We start from the raw sequence: 19784 nt of genomic DNA, 5'->3' as shown, positions 1-19784 counted from the left end.
GACATGCTGTTTTTGCTGGCATTTCACCTCCGCGTGGTGCTCCTCCTTTATATAGAGAAGTGCTTTCCTGCATCCTCTACCAAGGAACATATTGCCTAGTAATTTGCAGCTGATGGTTCACCTCAGCATTAACCTGGGAAATTGTATCCATGCTTGCCATCAGGTTGATTTTGGAAGTGTTCACACAGATCATAAGTGATTTGGATAGATGTGCTTTGGGGTGAAACCTTCCTGCCACTAGCAGGAACCCACTCAGTCTGGTGGTGCTGCTCCAGCTCACCAGACAGCCCGAGGGTGGTGCAACTCAGAGCTGCGGCTACCCAAGACTTGTGGAAAAGCAGGCTCCAAAACTGCTTTCTCTTGCCTCCCTAGAGCCAGATGGATGTCAACAGGCTACTGCGACGAGACGGAGCCTCTCCGTTCCTCAGCGTGGCCCTGGGCCAAGCAGACGCCTGAGCGCACCACTCTGCAGAGCTGTCCTGCAGCGCCATCCAGCACGCACCCTCACCACGCTCAGGAGCACCTCACCGGGTGCTGAAGGCTCAGCCCCCAGGGCGTTGGTGTGCTTTGAAGCTCGAGTCCATCTCCGACTTGAATGCAGTTTCACCGACCAGGCCCCAGCCATGATTTCTCTCCTTCCACATCTTTCCTTCCTCCATGTTGGTAGTCTCCTTGTTCATTAAAAAGAAAAAAACAACAAAAAAAAAAACCTGCTAATTATCTCAGCAGCTTGGAACTGGGTTGCAGCATGGAATTAAAACCAGCTTTTCATTTTGGCATCCACAACCTTGTGTAATTAATAAGAAAAGAGAAAGCCAGAACATGCAGGTCAGCCCTGAGTGTGAGGAGGAGATTGATTGGACACAGCCAGCACCAGCCATGATGCTCTGAAGCTGGCCTCGGTGACGGTGGGTTGCATTTTGGGGCCAAACCAGGAAAAAAGAGGAGGAGATAAGGTTCTTTCTTTCCTGGTTGTTCCTCTTTGTTTTTTCTCATTTGAGCTTAAAGTCTGGACCAAGTTGAGCTCAATGCAAACCCTGGTTCTTTGCCACTCAGTCTTCTGCACCTCTTTGCTGGGGAAGGAATGGGAAAGCAATCTGTCAAGGCGTGACCACATGTTTTCACTGTGTGCCATGCTGAGAAGATCAGGATGCTCCAAGAGAGTCGACTGTTGGAGACGGATGCTTTGATGGAGATCTGGAAGACCCCTGAAGGAACCCAATGGCTAGGAAGTTGAAGGTTGGATCAGCACCACTTGCGCTCCTGATGGTGGCAGATCCTCTTCTGGGCACCTTGGCACAAACAAGTGGTCACCACGTCCAAACGGGAATGCTCTCGATGGCCATGCCATGCTGGGGTGACGCAGCCCTTCCCTGTGGCCACCCAGCGTGGGAGGGCAGAGCCTTTGGGCACCAACACTGGCATCCAGGAGAGGTGGTAGCACTAGGACAGAGGGGACAAGACCCTCCTCCCACCTTGCCAGAGCTGCCAGGAGCTCGTAGAAAGCAAACTTTCCTCCCTCCGTCTCGCCATGCTGCCAATAGCATCTCTGCTCGCGAGTGGCCGTGCCTGTTCTCCAAAGCATTGATTTACAATTTGTTGCTGCTGTCACCGAGGAACTCCCGCTGCTGCTTACTACGGGCTTGCTGGATTGCCAGGACGGTCCCGATGGGAGCCGAATTGCTGCTGGAGCTGGCAGGCCGGAGCAGGAGAGCATCGCTCCTGGGGAGCAACAACACCAAATTGGGGTTCTAGCCCTTTAAATCCGATCCGGTACTGGAAAAAAAAAGAGCGAGCAGGCAAGCAGGAGAGAGCCTTCAGACTCTTTTAATTAACGCTTGTACTCTATTCTGTCTTCCCAAGTAGCGGTAGACACTCTCGCTTCTTCCGGACGACCTCGGGGCTCGCCAGCACCACGGCATGGCTGGGGGCAGCCGCTCACCTGGGACCGGCGGCAGCAGGTACGCGCTGGGGGCCGGGGCTGCTGGCACGGCTTCTACCCCTCTCTCGCTCCCCCCGTTCTCCCTCTCTTTCCGTTTTTCTGGAGAGAAGTCCAAGGGCTTGCTGGCCGGCCGCCCGGTGTGGGCAGGGTTGCGCGGTGCCCTCCCGCAGCGCACCTGGGGACACGGGGCTCTGCCTCCTCCCCTCCGTTCCCTTTGCTTCCTTGGAAATAACTGCGTGCATGCCCTAGGCGCTTTTATTCCTTCCTCTTTAAATCAAAGAGCTGCCACTCGGTGGAAGATAAGTTGGGTTACCTATCGCACAAATCACCGGAGAAGTTGCTCCCTGCCACTCTCCTCCAGTTGCCCCCGTGGCCACTGGCTCCTCTCCCCGCTGCCTTCCCTTGCACCAGGTGAAGAGAGTTTTACCACGTCCTTCCATGCGCACTGCACTATCAATGCAGAGCGTTTCTGAGGAAGCTGGGTCCTAGGGTTTAGGAGCAGTGGTGTTGTATTTGTTCTGGAGTTTCTGCTCAGCGGCATAACCCACGGCAGCTTTCTCTGGGCTTATAAATTGCCCTTCGGTGGGAACATCGTGCACGGAGAACATTTAACTGCTAACTAGCACATTTGCCAATTGATTTTTCTCTCCCCCTCTGCGCCTAACTGAGTGATCTCTTCATTTATATTTCTACACACCAGAGCTTTTTCTTCAAATTATGTATTGCAGCTCCTTCCTCACCATCTCTGCAAGTGTCTCTGTGCATGTTTGGGATCCCCCGAGCTTAATGAGAGATGGCTTTTCTCCTTGCAGATGGGTCCCAGGTGAGCAAGGGTCCCAAGGAGCCCTCTTCCCCGCAAGGGGCTCTGCCAGGAAAACATTTGTCCTGGTGCCTAGCTGAGGTTAATAACACTTTTGACAAATAGCAGACCTCCTCGAGGCTTGAATTAGTGTTGAAAAAGCAGCCACTAATCTCCTTGAGAAGTGCTAGATTGTGGCCACCGCTCCCCGTAAATCAGGGGACAAGCAGTTTATGTATGGCATGTTGAGATGTTAGCACAGCAAAAAAAAACTTTCATTAATCCACCAGCAAAAACTCCAGCTAGCTGTCATTTTGGAGGGCAGTGAGCTTGTTGAGGAGATGTTGTGAAGTCAGAATATCTTAAAGCACCTGGGAATTTTGGGGCTGTACAGCAGGGACAGAGAACCGGGCTTCGTGTCTGCAACAATAACTGCTGTAAGTGAAAGAGGGATGGGACAGGGAAACTTCCAAGTGAGCAAGGGAAACAGAGCTGTATGTCAGTATGGGAGCAGCTGAGCAAGTGCACCTGGAGGTATCAGGTGTTTTGTGGGCAGCAATATGTTTCAACTTGAGCAGTCGAAGAAATAAACTCAGAGAGGAGGAGATGCTGCTGGCAAGCAAAAACAAAGATGCTGGGGCAGAGAGAAATCTGTAGCACGGGCTCCCTGGTTAATTCATAGGGGTGCAGGACTGTAAATAAATGCTGTGTGCCCCAGGGATATGCATTTATTGGTTTTCCTGGTCTGTGTTCATTTTGTCAGTGGCTCTCATATTGTTGTTGTAATGCATGCTGGTGGTGGTTTGTTTGTGACTTTGGGCGACATGATGAGGGAGCATGGCCCTTGCGACCGAGATGCAGGATAATAGCTGCCTTGTTTCCAGCTTGCAGCAGGAGAGTGAGTGACCTGGCAAGGAAACCTGAAAGCGCCTTTAGTTCCATGGCTACAAAACCTGGCTTGGGGATCTGAGCAGGGCTGCAGTTGAACTTGGACAAGAAATGGGTTTCAAAATCCACTAGCTGTTGTTGATGGCTGTGGGTGGGCAAAGGAGATGCAACAGTGGAGGGGACCCCTTGGGTCAGAGCCCCCCCACACTGCAAGGGGCAGCAGCCAGTGATGGGGAGATGCTCTCCACCGTGTGGCATCTCATGCACCCCTAAGAAGTGCCCCGGTAAGCCCTGTGCCACCGGGAGGGCAAGCAGTGGTGGTGGTGGGATGAAAAAGCCACCCACAAATACAAGCAGGCAGAGATGAATAGAGCAAAACGTACATCTTGGTTCAGCAAAGTGACTCAAGCCTCGCAAGCATGCAGAGGGTGGGGAGTAATTATTTATAGTGCCATCAGCAGAAATAATAGAATGAAATGAAGGACTGAAAAGTTTTGCTGACTATCAGGGAACACATCCTGGCATGGGCTGACGTTTCCCAGGCCCAGACCTTTGCATCTCTTGCGTTACCGAGCTTGCAGCCTGGAGCCCGGTGCTGGTGGTGGCCGGTGCCAGCAAACCCTTGCCAGGGTGGGACCCCACCAAAGACAGATGGGGAGTATGGAGGAGCCGAGCTGAACCTGTGTGGAGGATGGGATTTAAAAGCGAGATATGGCTTCCACCCAGGGTCACCTCTGACATCTCAGCTGGGATTTTTCTCCTTGTTGATATTTGGACAAGAGCACAGTGAGTGGTGCTCTGCAGCAGGGGAGGGCTGGGTTTGGGTTCCCATTCTAATTCCATGAACGCTGAGATTAAAACACAGGGAAAGAAAGCCATTTTTGAGATCAGCAGTTAGCGTAATCCGGTGCATTGTCCTCTGTAATTAAACTCTGTATTTTGCGTTTCAATAATGCTCTTGAACCATCATGACAAAAGGAATTAGAAGGATTGGCAGACAGACCCAGGCAGAGAATTGCTCACCTGGCATCACTCAAATTAAAGGTGACCTGCATAAGATTTTCTTTTCCAAATTGAGAAAATTGAGTTTGGGCTCTTCTTTGTGGCTTTGTGGTGATGGATAGGCCTCTTTTTTTTCTTTTCTTTCTTTTCTTTGGTTACAAATGATGAGTAGCATCAAGCTTGTCTCCCCCTCTTTGGGTAGATGTGTTGGAGGGCTGCTGTGGGTGGAAACTTGAATCCCATCAGGCCAGCCCCCAGTATATTTGGTATTTGGTCTCCAACATCCTGCAAAAATTAACCAGGCAATAAGTTTTCTGTAAGCTCGTTCCTCCATCTGTGCTTCCCCCAGGCTACCTGATAACACAAGAGACCAGTCTACGAGTGGGCACAAAGATCAGAGCTTCACAGAAGTCCCAAAGGGCAATTTACTCTGTCTTGTCCTGCTTGTCAATCTCCTATCCAAGATTTTCCTTCTACACACAAGACCTGAATTTCTGAAGAAAGAGAAAGAAAGTAATTCTTTTTTATTGTAGGTAATAACCTCTCCCACTCTGTCTAGTCCGTACACTGGAAAAAGCAGAAACACAAAAGGCACAGCTCTCATTTTTGCTTTTTCTTTGCCAGCCACCTTTAAACAAAAGAAAAATAGCAGGGTATCTAGAGCAGGAAGGGACCAAAATGGATCTGACTGAGATAAAACCTAAATTTGCTCTTTCTAGCTGCTAGACTCTAATACATTCTTCTATTCAGAACAAGGGACATATGTCAACCCTATTCTACATCTCTGGCAGGATATTACAGTTTGAATTAGTATGATAAATTAAAAATAGTCGTAAAATTCTACAAAGGTCTTAAATCGTAAAAATGTATTGCATGAATGAAATTGCATAGTTATTAAGCGACGTGTTTGAGATATAAACATTAGCGTGGCACCACAGTCTAGAGGGAAGAGAGCAGTGAGGGCCAGGGACACGGGGTAATCCAGATGTGGGGTTATCTTTGCTGATCATCTGTGTGGTTTAGTTGGATTCAGGTGGCCTTTGAGGGTAGGCTAATCCACCATCTGCTGCTGTATTTCTTCTTTGATTTTTATCCTTTTTTTTTTTTTTTTTTTCCTTGGGGATTCTGATATGGTTTTTCCCTTTGAACATAAGCTACTCTTAGTGTATTAGCTAAAACCTACATTTTAATGGAAAGAGGTAAGAGACTGCATGGACAATGTAAAACGTGTTTTCCACGACCACCCAGAGACTGCCAAAAATCAATCGTCTACTAGAGGCTGATCTTTAAATAAAGTTAAGCCAATTGTATCAGAAGCCCTGGGGGTCCTTGAAAGCAGATTTTCAAGAGAGTCACGTATAGATGATGCCCAGTTTGATATAGGTTTCACGCTTCAAATCCTTTTGTGCTGGGACCTGGTTTGCTCATGAACTGAATTACTCTGAATCTGGCTCTTACCAAAGCATTGACTCCAGACTGAGAGCTGCCCAAGTGTTTGGGAGCTGGACTCACTGTTTCAAAGTGGATTAATTGATTCTTAGGAGTTTCACATGCTTTACTGGAAGCTGGCAGGATGTCCCTAGGTGGTTTTGCAGAAGTTTCTCTTGGAGGGCTGTATTGCAAGAGTAAGGACAGGAATGGTCTGGCACACACAGAACTGTAAATGAAACAAGAATGTATTTTAAATGTATTTTTCTTTTTGCTCCATCATAAATACACTTTGGTGAAATGATCTATGAAGCTGGGAGAGGATTAACTTGAGAAGAGTAAAGGTCTTCCAGGGTTTAAGAAGGAGAAAGTTCCTATGCTGCAGGACAGGCATCCTTGGGGAGGTGACACAAGTCTGACTGCCCAAGGGATGCCCCCTGTTTCTATGATGCCCACCACCACTGACACCAGGTAATGACTCCAGAGTTGCAGCCATGCCCAGGAAGAGAAATCCCGAGTGTGTTGGCTTGGGGGGGGGGGGGATCGGCTGGTGGCTCCTGAAAAGGGCAGAAGTTCAGGTTGATGTGGAGGTGAAGCTGTTATGTGTTACAACAAGTGAATTAAAACCCCTAAATGGATTATAAGGCATGCATTGTGGCATTGCCTAAAAGCCTCTGTTAGCACCCCTTGGTAACGCACACCAGTCCGTGCAGTGCCGATGGGCAGAACGTTGTGCAGCCGCAGGACATGTGCTCCTCCTGCGGCACGATGCCCCAGGACATGGTGGGGCATCCCGGTGTCAGGAACAGCCAGGAGTTTGCTGCTCCCATCCCACGGAGACCAATCCTAAGGCTGTCTGCTTTCTGAGTCTCTGATGACTGTACAGAGTGGGAAGAAGATTGAGATGTTACAGAGAAGCCTCACCCTTGACAAGCAAGTTGAAAGAGTAGGTTGATTCTTTCCTCCATCAGATTGGACCACAGACTGAAAGTGCTATTTTGTCCTGTGACCTGCTGATTGAGGAAACAAAATCATGTGGTTCTGTCATCAAGAAGTCTGATAAATATTTTATTCCCTCCTGAAATGTCATTTATGAGAGATGCTGGCTTTCTCTGGGGTACAAGAAGAAGATGGATCTATGGAAAACACTGTCACTGCTCTTTATGACCTAGCTGAACTGTGTAACTTCAACAAGGGGTTTCATGAAATGATAACGGACTTACATCATTTTTGGCACAAAAAACAAGAAGGACTCTACCTCAGGTCTCATTTAATGCCTGAGAAAACAATTACAGGCCTAGACAGGCTAAGAACAACCAGAAGCTCAAGGAAGAAAGGAAGAGGTCCTGCTAATCCCCCGGTAACACTGACCCTACTTCTGCCCCATGCCAGCTCCTAGAAACCCATCAGATGATGTTCTGGGCCTGAGATGGACCTCCCAAACTGCGTGAAGGTGACGCAGGGTCAGCTGCAACTTGGCAAAAACCACTGGTGCAGGCAAGCCTTGGCAATCATATAATGAGTGTTCTGATGAGAAAGTCCCAGGCAGAATGGCACAGCTGCAACGTGTCCGTGCATATCCATGACCAAGATGGCACAGAAGTGCCTGGGACCCTGCAGGCAGATGTGGGTCTGCAGACCTTGGTCCCCACATGTGTCAGCCTGCTGTCACGTTGGCATAGGCCCATAGCATTCTCCAAGCGCTGGTAATTTTCTGGCTTTTCCTGTCGATGACACAGCGAATGCTTGGAATTCTGAAGTCACTTTTGATTTCTTCTGATTGGTGGTTTGGCTTTTTAGCAGAGGGAAAAAAAGACAAGTGTTTTTGAAGACAAGTCCATGGAAGTCCCTGAAAACAAACAAACAAAAACGTATTTTTTTGTTATAATGTGCTTAAACCAGATTAATCATAGAGGATATTAAAGAACAGACTAGCTGAATTTCATAGAGTGAATTATGAAAAGAACCTGCTCTATGCAAAGCATAGGGTCGCATTTGATGACTCACTAGGCTTTTTCTTGACTATTAGTTGAATGCTTTATGTCCAAAATGTGATCCACATAAAATTGGTGCAGTCTGATGGAGAACATCTTCTAGCTCTCAGTGTCCAGCAGCTACAGAAGGAAACATTCCCTTCTATGTCAGCAAAAAAAAGCCACATAGTCTCAGGGCAATGTTATGGGAACTCTGTGCCTTGACATAGCTGCTATACATAGCGAGAACAAATTCCCATTTCACCTAATATCCTGGTATATCCTGCAGGTGCAGCATATACCTTCTCTTACAACTTTCCGCCTTCTGTTGGATACTCATGAACACTTCCTGAGCTGGAAGCTATGTCTATTGCATTTTCAGTGAATTATTTAATTCTTTCTTGAGCCTATTTCTGCTTTTGACCACCATGAAGTCTTCCAGCAAAAATTCTACAACATAAGCGTACATTCTTTGCAAAAATACTTCCTTTCATTTCTTTAAAATCTGCTTTTGGTAATTTCATTGGATACTTCCTAGGTCTGGTGCTGTGAGAAGCAGTATGTATTTGTTCTCTATTGACCTTCCCCATGATGTTGAGGATCTGATAAAATTCTGATTTGATAAGTGTCTCCTACGTCCTTTTCAACCACTTCTTTGCCAGATTGAAGGGTCCTAATGTGTTAGTCTATTTTTGTACAGAAGCTGTTCTCTGGCTTTGTTCAACGTCAGTTCCTTCCTCTGACCCTTTCTCGCTCCGTTATTTCCTTTCTGGGATGCACTGAGCAGAAATGTGTACATCACGAAAGCGCACAATGGATTCAGACAGCAGCATAGTTTCAATTTTGTTCTCTATTTCTTTCCCAGCAACCACTTGCATTATATTTAATCATGGTTATGTGAACTTTGAGTTTATGTTTTCAAGGAACTAGCCGTATTCTTCCCAGTAACTCATTCCTGAATAGTAATCACTAGTTCAGGGCTTACCATATTGTAGGTAGACTACAGGCTATTTTTCTCAATGTGCATTATTTTGTGCTGTTTGGCACTGAAATACAGCTCTTATTTTATTTGTGAGATATTGCGTTTTGTGATTTTATTTATTTATGTATTTAACTGCTGCAACCAGTTCTGGTTTGACTATCCTGATTAATTTTGTACCACTAATAAATTTTGTCATCTCACTCGTCACACACTCACAGTCCCCAGATCATTTCTTAATAAATGAGTAGATCTATTGGACAGGCCTCTCAGGGACTGCCATAGGATGCTTCTTTCATTATGAAAACAGATTATTTATCTGTTTCTTGCCTTCATTTCCCACCTCTTTCATAATGAAAAACAATGCAAACAATTCATTTAACCTTTCTGCTATGACCTGTCTCTCTTGAGTATGCTTTTTATGCAGTGATCATCTATCAGCCACACCACCTCTCTGGCAAAACTCCTTCCCCTAATGTTTCTGAAGAGGTTTTATTGTTACCTTTTATGTCTCTAGCAAGTTGTTGCTCAAAACCCTTTTTGGCCTGCCATATCATTCTTTTCCATGCAATTTGTCACGTTCAGGAATCTATTTCCTCTCTTGAGCATGACTTGGGCTTTTCAAGAAATGCCTTTTAACTCCTACTCCACTGTGTAGCTGCACAAACTTTTTTAACTCTGCTTTGTTTGTCAGTGTATGTTTATTCCAGGCTTGCAATATGGAGTTTTAAAACTGTTATTTTACACTTCTAACTGCTCCTTGCAATTTCTTCTCAAGCAGCTTCTTCATTTTTGATGTACTTGTCATTTTTAAGGTCATATGAGCAACACTTACATCTTGAAGTAGGTCCTGGGCATTTTAGAATCAGACTGAGAGCTGCTTTACTGTGTCTGGACTTGGTGATTTTAGCTCTGCCAGTCAGTTATTTATGATAGTCAAATATTATTTTAGATGTCATGCCTCAAGTGAGATATAGAGGTAGCCTACGCTGCATGTCTTCGCATTGCAGAGCTGCGCCAGTCAGCATCATTCCAGCAAAATCCAAGTGACAGCTGCATCCATATCCCCACCCAAATGGGGATCCCCGTTCTTTGACTTCTGACCGTTGCAAAAATATTGAAGACAACAGCTCTGAACACCGCTCTACACTTCTCCTGACTTTGTATGGTACTGATAAATCAACAACAGAAGTAGCTGGTTTCCCCTTCCCAAAACCAGCTGGCAGCAATTCCAGCTGCCAGTTGGAGATTGCTTATAGTGCCTCCTTAGCCACCAGTCTGCAGAAGATGGAGCCATGAGGCAGAACTTGGAGTTCAGCCCTTTGCACCATTTGTGCATACCACTTTGACCCAAGGCAAGCTCTATTATTTTCCTTTGTTTCTAAGCCACATCTCCATAAAGCAACAGAACTATTCAGTGGTAGAATGCACCATATTGAATGAAGTTATATTATTAACATCAACTTTTCTACGGACAATTAAAAAAACCTTTAATTTTGAAAACACTGCTACACTGCTGTGTCAGTGGTCATATTAGAGGCAGCAGGACTATTCAAGCACGCCTAAATTAAGTAATAATTGAAATGTTTGAAAGAAAATGAGTATGGTTGTCAGGGTCAGACTTAAATATGTTTTGCTAACATCTTGCAGGAAAAAAAAAAAAGATAAAAATTACAGTGCTGTGTGAGAGATGACTGGGTTCTATTTCAAAGTAAATAAGTAGAGCAGGGAATAGAGAGGGAGAACACACAAGAGCACAGTGAATAATATGTATAACCAAATGAAAGATTTTGCACAGTTGTACAGTATGAGGTACAACTTCAGAATATAAAAACAGAAAATATCTAGTTCACACACACACACAAAAAAAAAAAAATCCACCCACAAGAATGTTTAACAGAACATTCAACTACAATATACAACCCATCATTTTAGAACATATTTTTAACATATGCAATTGGGGAAATGAAGCACCTTTTGATAAATAACATCTTAAAGTGCTGCTGCACAATAACATAAATATTGAAAAAGTTGTTTTGAAGAACTTAGCTAGTGTAGCTAGCAAAGTCCTGATGCCGAAAAACATAACTTCAATAAAGTACCTTAAATCAATGGCACATGGACACATGTTGAGGTTAAGCAAATGTACTGGTGTTTCCGTAAATCCTCGCACTTGCATTCTTGAGCCAGGGCAAAGCTTTGTGCATGCATCTAGAATACCAGGGCAGTCCTTTCTGCTTTGCTGCTGATTTCAGCAGGAACACCAATTGCTCCATACTGTAGCATTCACCAGTTTACTCTTACTACAGCATAGAACAACTTCCAGAGGAGCGTTACTCAAGATACTAAAAAGAGGGTTTTGGTTTTCAACATGTCAAGCACAGTTCTACCATGTTTCTGAATGCTGGGCTGAAACTTTATCATTATTAGAGTTCTGAGGACACTAATTGCCATAAGCAGCCTCACCTGGATTCCACCCATGGTCTCGCAGCCTATTTAAGCTCAGTCCCAGGCCTTCAGGCCCTGTATGAGGTGTGCTGGAGACATGTCTGTGGCTGGCTGGTTTCTGCCTACTGGAAGCTCTCAGACCTGTTGTAGATAATTGTTCTTCAACCCTGTCTCCTAGATGGCTCCCAGGCTCACCCTGCAGCTCTGTTTCCAGGCTTCTGACTGAGCGCCAGGGGTGGACCTTGGTCCTAGTTTCTCACCTTATCTGATGTTGTCCCTTGATCCTGTTACTAATGCTCATCTCTGCGCATTGTATTCAGGTCCTGTGGTTGGTGACCCAGAACCCCTGGCTTCTGGTTCTTTTCTCCCATCATGTAGGTGATACACCTCTGCTTCTCCCAGACAAATCCATTCTTGACCAAACGTTTCATCACTGACTCTCTTCTGCTAAGTTGGTTCATGCATAAATAGTAGTGGTGTGGATTGGGGTTGAGCGCGGTTTTGAGGCTATAACTGAATCTATGGGTATTGGGAGTAATATGTGAAAATGAGGTTGGAGAAGCATCATTAGCTAGATGGATGAGCATATTTGTGTGCTAAAGTAACTACAGAGTACCATCCAATTAAGCCAGGACATCTCCTGTATGCCAAGGTCTTGATTTGTGTAGCGCATTGATAGTGACTGAAACTCTGAGTTTCAACTAGCTATTTGCTGTTCTACGTTTATTTCATTGGACTTCCAGTGTTGCCATCCTAATAAATACCTACTAAAGCTCTGCTTAGATCCAGCCCTGCCACAGTTTGACCTAAACCCTCTTTCATCTTCCTTGCTGCTGCCTGCGCTCTGGGTTGGGTCTCTGAGGATGGGATCCACCTGCCCTGTGCAGGGTGATGAACTAGTGGTTCCACACTCACAGCAGCATCCCTGGCAAATTAGCCTCAGCACACAGCAGTTGTGTTAGAGAAGTCGGGTGAAAGGGAGCAGTAATAATCTCCAAGTTCTGCCAACAAAATCCCCTTCAATTCTGTTGTTGTCTTCTTGCCTTTTTTTCCCCCTCTCCATACCTTGGCAAGACTCTTTCCTGTTTTTCTTTCATTACATGGCAAATGCACAATGTGAACAGGAGGTCATGTACTCCAAATCCTCGTTTTATATTTTTTCTGACGTTGCCAGTTGCTTTTTCTAAAGACTATGAATAATGTGCAAACTCCTTTTGGGTAACAGTTATAATTAGATGCTTTCTAAATTTCCAAGAGCTTTGAAGTTCTTAGCACACTCCTTTCCTAATATCCTGTGGCTCCGTATTTATGCTAATAAACTGAGTTGCATCCAATTGACCCTAGAACTGCTGCCTGCAGCAGGTTTGGAGTTTAGTATACAAAGGCAAAAAGGAATAGTTGGAATGTAAGATCCAGTGTGAGTATCCCACAATGTCTGGATTTATAGGGAAATAATATTTCTGAAAAGTCTTGCCAGGCTGATCTCCCTGGGCAAGATTTTGCACCCAGTGTATTTCAAAATGCATTGCTGTGGAAACCACTGCCAAATGATGATGTCAGGCTGATGTCAGGCAAGAAAGGCTCTCCCCTCCCTGCAGATGCTTCTGCGGTGTAGTTGTCTTGTCTTGTGGCTATTGCCATTTCCATGCAGCAAGTAATTTCTTCCAGGGAACTCCACAGGGAGCTTTCCTTGTGCAAATGTTCTCCCAGGAGAGCTTTCAGCATCAGCCCAGGTAGAGAGGAAGAAATAAGAAGTCTCTGTTTCAGATCTGTGTGGAGAGATAAACACAGGTAGGTGGACAGGAAAAATATGATGTGCTGCCCATGAAAGTACAAGTGAGTGAACTTCCAAATAGATGGGGGTGAAAGAAGTATAGGGAAGGAAAAAAATGTCATCTACATTAAGACAAAGCCAACAGCTATTTTCCTCTGCCAAAATGGTACCTTCTGGTTTTGGTTTGAAAATGTAGTTTTGGATCAGCTGACAGTTCTTGAATTTAGTGAATTCAGACTGAGGGAAATGGTTCACTTTTCAGTAGATTATTTCAGTTTGCATGAGAATTTCTCCAGTGGGTAGAGTGAGGAGCTGAATAACGCACAGCTCTGGGGTGGGAGCAAACAAGCCAGCAAGGCCTGCTGGAGACAGCAGAATCAGCTGCAAACCCAAGCAAGGCCAAGCTCCAGGCTGCAGTACAGGTCCTGTCCATGACCCCCTTTTCCTGTCCCCAGGCAGGCTGGATGTCTTGTGGTTCTTGACCGTGTGAAGGCTGTGATGTGCAGTCCCTTGGGTCAGGGATCTGCGCCAGCTCTGCTGATCCAATAGTGAGTCAGAAGGTGGGCTGTGCTGCCTAAAGGCATCTCTCTGTTCGTTTTGAAAGAAGGTCTTGAGCCAAGGACTCTTGTTTCCTGCTGGAGTTGCCTTGAAGCTTGTCATGTCTTTGGGTGGATATTCCTAAGGTTTTCCTGCTGATGCTTTGCACTGTATAAATACTTGAATATTGATTGCTTGTGAAGAATAGTCTGCCTGCTTTTTCCTAGCAGGACAAGATGTATGGGTTCTACTCTGTCCTGATGAGTACTTAAGCATTTCTCATCATGTGAGCTAGGAAAATACTAGCTCCTGGTTTCTGATAGTTTAGGCCTTGCACTTTGCTGTTCTGCAAGTGGCCAACTAAGCTCTTAGACATGGGTCACACACCTCCCGTGGGAGTGGCTGAACTGGACAGGGCTTGCAGCTGAACGGAATGCAGCAACCACCTCCTCACTGCAGTGAGCAGTGGTTTCTGGTGAACTTAGCTGTTCTTGTCAAATGTTCTTGGCCTTTATCAAGTGCCAGAAAATGAAGTGTTTTTGCATTAGTCACAATCTTTTGTCAGGTTTGCTTTTTCTTCATTGGCTTAGAGCCGCACATAAATTTGGGACTGGACCAAGCTGAACTTTAACTTTAGGTTCTGCCACTGAATAATCATTTGCATGACCCTATGTTGTCATTGATGCTTGGATGGACTGAAGATGGCAAAGGCTGGGGAGGCTTTCTCTTTACCATTGCACAGTAAGGCACATGAGCTGCATGTTGTGCATTTCAACAGCAGACACACAGTGTTTGTTCCAGCCACAGATTTGCCTATACAGAGGCTATTGCCCAGCCTGAATGGTGCCTGGAAGTGCCTACTAAGGGAGCATTATTCCTGAGCAGAGAGGTATGCCTGTGGTGGTGTACTGCCGTCCCTGCCAGAAGCAGAATTCCAGGTTATGACCGGCCTTCTCACTGCTCCAGGTGCCAAGTGCACTTCTTCAACCTGTTATCCAAGTTAGAGAGAGGGTGGCATAGGCATAAGAAAAATCCTTACATCAAAGTCCCTGGAAGCCCTGGTAGTCACCTTGGATGCTGTTGAATACCTGATGAATAAACGTGTTCTGTGTATGCAAGGGGCAGTGAAATATCTTCCTCCCCTCCCACAGGCACTCTTCCAGTCCACTCTCATGGAGAGTGAGGCCCTTTCCTCTGCCTGCTCCCATTAAATGTGCCTTCACTGGAGAGAAAAATGAGATATGAAGAAAATCTGGAGATCCAGATGTCTCAGCAGCAGAGGTGCAGTCCAAACTCTGTCCTTCATGGCTTGTAACAAGAAGCCTTGGAGTGAGTGAAAGCCCTGACCCCCAGCCAGCCATTGTACCTGCTCTCACCTATTTCTCCAAGAGGTGAAGTCTGGAGCAGCTGCTGATTTTCCTTTTCAGTCTTAGGTTTGGAGCTATTAATAAGCCTGGAAAATAACCACATGTTCTCTGAATTATGTAACAGATGTTAAATTCCCCAAGATGAAGAGGTGTCAGCCTGATGGAAGAAGTGATGTGAGGGCCTTTCTTTTTCCTTTGAGCTGGGTTTCTTCTCTTATTAGTGAAATTGGCTACCTGCCGGTGGAGGTAAAACAGAAAGTTAGTGTCACACCACTGGTTCTGACCCAACCCCACTGCTCCCCTTCCCCCTTCACTTTGCACCCATATTTATGCATTTCTTGCCTTTCTCCAGCATCAGATTGTGAAGATGGTGCCATCCAAAATGAAGTCCCATTGAAAGAATGTGTTGTGATGAAGAGCTGTTGAGTGAGTCACTGTGATCGTGTTGGCAAAGCGGGCTGTGAGGCAGGCCAGACCCTTACGTTTGGCATGAGAGAGTGAAAAGCAAAAGAGGAAAGTAAACTTAGGGCCAGGAGCACTGCAGTGCTTGGCCAGCCAGCTGGGCTGGGTTGCAAATGCTTTCCTACTTAACCATTTCGGTGACACAGCCCCACCAAAGTGGGGACATTTCCATGCTGTGTTCACAGCCACATGTGAGTACTGGGAGATGGGCTTAAGGCACATGGAGAAGAGGTGACCTCTGAAAGGGATTAAAAAGGGTTTCACATATTTCCTTTTTTTAAACAAACAAACAAACAAAGATTTTTTTTAAGCTTCTCCTCTTCATGGTTGTTTTTGGCCCTACAAAACCGTACAAAATCAGAAGGAATTTAACCTGGTAGGGACCCTTAGTACCTCTAGTCCAACCCCTGCGCAAAGATGTGCAGGGCCTTCTCCTGCCCAAGAATGGAGATTCCATGGCCTCTCGGCGTCCTGCCCCAAAGCAACACTACCCACTGAGTGATTTCATTATTTTTGGTGTGACTTCACTTGCTTCCACTTGTTCCTGTTGCTCCTTCCTCTTTCCCTTCACACACAACATACTCCAGCTGGATCGTACTGACTCGCCCCAGGGCTTGCTCCCACGTGCTGTTGTCTCTTCAGTCCTGGAGGGCCCAGTGCAGGCTCTGGCTGGTGGTACCCAGGCGAGGGGAGACCCCCCTTCCTTGTCATGGGGGCTAGCTGGAAAATGCTAAGGGAAACTTCCACAGCCTGAAGGTTTGTGCCTACCTCTGTACACACAGTCCATCTCATGAGTATATCTTTTTATTTTGTTTGTGGTTTGTTTTTTTGTTTTGTTTTCTTTTGTTTTGATTTGATTATTTTTTTTTTAGAAACTTGCTTAATTAACACTCAATTCAAACCAGTAAAAATTTTAAAGCAGCTTAAAATAGTTTTCTTTTACATGACATTTTCCTATTTCTTGCCACAATTATGGCTAACATTAGTTACTCATTTCTAACCTAAAATGAGCAGGAAAGCGTGAAGTTAGTTTCACTGTGGTATCCTTTCTGCATGCAAGAGAAAAGGGGGTTGGCAGAAGACTGCCATTGCCAGGGCTACCACTTGTGTCCCCACTCTCCTAGGCTGAGCACTCGCAGCTCTGCATGGGGAAAGGTCCTCAGCAGCCCCCGCTGCTATTTAACCAGACCCGAACAGCTCTTTTCCTAGGATCCCTCTTCTGTGCTTCTTGGTGCCTCCTATAAAGATGGAGGGAAGCTGTCACCAGCTCCGTGTAACACAGCTGAGCAGTCCCTTGGGTTAGACATTTATAAATGTGGATTGAAGACATTGGCCCCAAGGGTACCACATTTTCTGTGGGTGTAGATACACAGTGAGACTAATAAATCAGCCTCCGCGCTAATAGAGATGCCTGCGCTCTTGACTGTGACCCCGCTGGCTGCTCTCTCCAAGGGGTGGCTTTGCTCAGACATTTATTTCTGAGATCTGCTGTAGCGTTTCCTGTCATCCACCCACTGTCATGACAACTACAAGTGTTCATTGCAACACAACGTGCCCTTTCCTCCTGGGGATGCTTCTGGGGAAATGGAGCTCAAGTCAGAACAGGCTCGCAGGGGAAAATCCTGCTGGAGGTGTGAGCCACGTCCTCTTACCACCGATGTTAGCATGATCAGAAGTGTGTGTAGAGAGTAGCCCTCCTGAATCCCTCCCTCATTTTTCATGTCTTGTACCAGGGAGCGGAAGAAATTGCTGAAAGTGAGTTCCCGCTAGGTGTGAAATTCAACGGGGCTGTGAATGCTGTGGGGATTTCTCAAACATCAAGGTCTAATCTGGACAGCCTGGCACAAGCCCAGCTCCGCCAAGGGAAGAACTGGCCAGCTTTGATTGTTGGTCACTTTAAGGGGGTAAGAAGGAAGACGCAGAGACTGGGGGACCCAGTTTTGAATGGCTTCACTATTTCCCCAGGGTTCCCGTTAGCTTGTCCTTCAGGAGCAGTTGACAGCTTTGCACTCTGTATTATTCACTGCTTGTTACTGATTAATGGGCTTTAATGTCATTACTTATTTCATTATCAAGCCAATCTAGAAGACCAGCCATTATCTAGGAAAAAAGCAAAACACCAAAACCGCTATTTCTTTCTGACATTAAGTGGTTGGCTAACAGGGTAAAGTGCAAGGTTCATGTTTAAGAACAAGACGCTATTAGATGAAAACTTGCAATGGAAGCTGTCTGTAAAGCTGCATTATCCAGACATAGAGTGGAGCCCAGCTATCACAGGACATGTTGCAAAAACACGGTGATAAATGAGGTATTCCAAAAAATACAAGGACCAAAACGAGAGCCCAAGTGGAATCTCAGGGTCGGTGATAACAGTGCTAGTAGTGGTAATAATAATCATACACCTTGGAGGTCTGGTCCGGGGTCAGGCCTCAAGTGTGTGAGGTGTAATGCAATTGCAGACAAAATGGTGAATAATTTCTTGCTTCAAAGCACTTAAAAACCAAATACAAGGAGAGCGAAGCCAGCGACAGATGGGCAGGGGAGAACAGAGGTAAGGGCGGCTGGCATGAGGAGGGGACATCGCAGTGCACCAGCATTTTGGGCTGTTAGGGATGTGGGTTTGGGAAGGATAAAGGTGTATGTGCGGATCACTTTGGGGCACTGCCAAAATACTGGGGTGACTGACAGTATGGGTTGATGTCCCATTGGGGAACTGGAGATGGCAGCCCACTAAGCTGCAAGCATGGAGGGTCCTGGCAGTGGGGACCTCCATTTGTACTGGGTGCAGAAGAGAAGAGGGATCCGTGGTGAGGTATGCCCATCGTGGTGGGGAATGGGCTTCACGGATGTCTCTCAGATGGCAAGGCAGCAGAGCACAGACTGCGAGGATGGACAGGGGAGACTTGGCAGCACCATGCTGGAGGTGTTGGTCATGGAGGGCTGCACATCACGGTGGGGGGGAGATGTTTGTGGAAAGGGGTGCCCTGCTTGAGGGTTTGGAGACTGGGTGCACCCGGTGCAGGTGGGCACCCTGCAGAGATACCAGCACAGTTCTCAGTTCCTCTTGCAGGGGTGTTTGTGCCCTCCTCCCTTCAATGCAGGAGCACTGGTCTCACCCAGCTCGCTCTTAAGAGCATCTGGGTGGACTGGCAGCAGTGCATGGTTGTGCCCAGAGATGCATTTGGATGCTGCAGGTTTGCTCACAACTACTGGGCTGCAGCTGGAGTCAGCCTTGGATTTTTCATTCGATCCGTCCTAACTCTGCATTGCAAAACATATGAGCAAATTGCTGCTGCCCCCTGGAAGAAGCAGGGCTGTGTCCCAAAGCATACTATTCCCATGGTGTTTAACATTCTCTGCAAAACCAGCTTTTATTTAGAACTGAACATCTGTTCCAGATGTGGTTATTCACTGCCTGTGTCACTGCGCTCCTGCCATTGTTGTCCTGCTCCACAGTGAAAGGCTGGCATGAATTATTGAAAGATTGAATTTAAATAAATGATAAACTGGTACAGTGCGTGCAGTAAGTTTCTGTCAACTCCTTATAGAGTCGCACTGCTGGCTTCGCTCTCCCCATGATGAGCTCGCACACCTCCGCGAACCTGCCGCCGCATCTGCCTGATGGGGCTGATCGAAGAGCGTGGAGAGGGGCAGCCCAAGCATGAAGGTGGCCGAGGGGACGAGTCGCCCGGGGAGACAGAGGAGCCGCAGCAGAGGAGCAGGCAACCGGAGTTTCCCTCCTGGCAAGTGGCTTTCTCATCTCAAACAGTTCCTTGCAACAGGGGTGGGAAGACGGGGCGGGAGGGATGCTGCTCCCGAGGGTGGGCAGCAGGAACAGCACTGGGGACTGGCAGTGGGTGCACGTCGGGAATCTGATGGTGTAAATGGTCCTTGGCCAAAATCTTAGAGTAAATCCTCATCCCGCATCTTTGTGGGACTGTGTTGAAAGAAAACGTGTCCAGGACACCTATGAGTGCATGATTTGTGGGTGAGGGGTGCTCTGGGATCAAGCCCATGGAGGATCTGTACCAGCCAAGCCCTCCATTTTTGTTGTCTCTCAGCTGGGAAATCCAAATGGATTTTTGGAAGCCTGGTAATCTTGGAAATTGATTTCTGTCTGCCCCTCCCACCCCTCTTCTTCACCACTTTGAAAAATGGCTTGACTCACAGTTGCAGGAGGCTGTG

The sequence above is a fragment of the Anas platyrhynchos genome, chromosome 20 (genome assembly GCF_047663525.1).
Source record: "Anas platyrhynchos isolate ZD024472 breed Pekin duck chromosome 20, IASCAAS_PekinDuck_T2T, whole genome shotgun sequence".
NCBI classification, from domain to species: domain Eukaryota; kingdom Metazoa; phylum Chordata; class Aves; order Anseriformes; family Anatidae; genus Anas; species Anas platyrhynchos.
The sequence above is the reverse complement of the archived record's forward strand: the minus strand, read 5'-3'. Positions refer to the sequence as shown.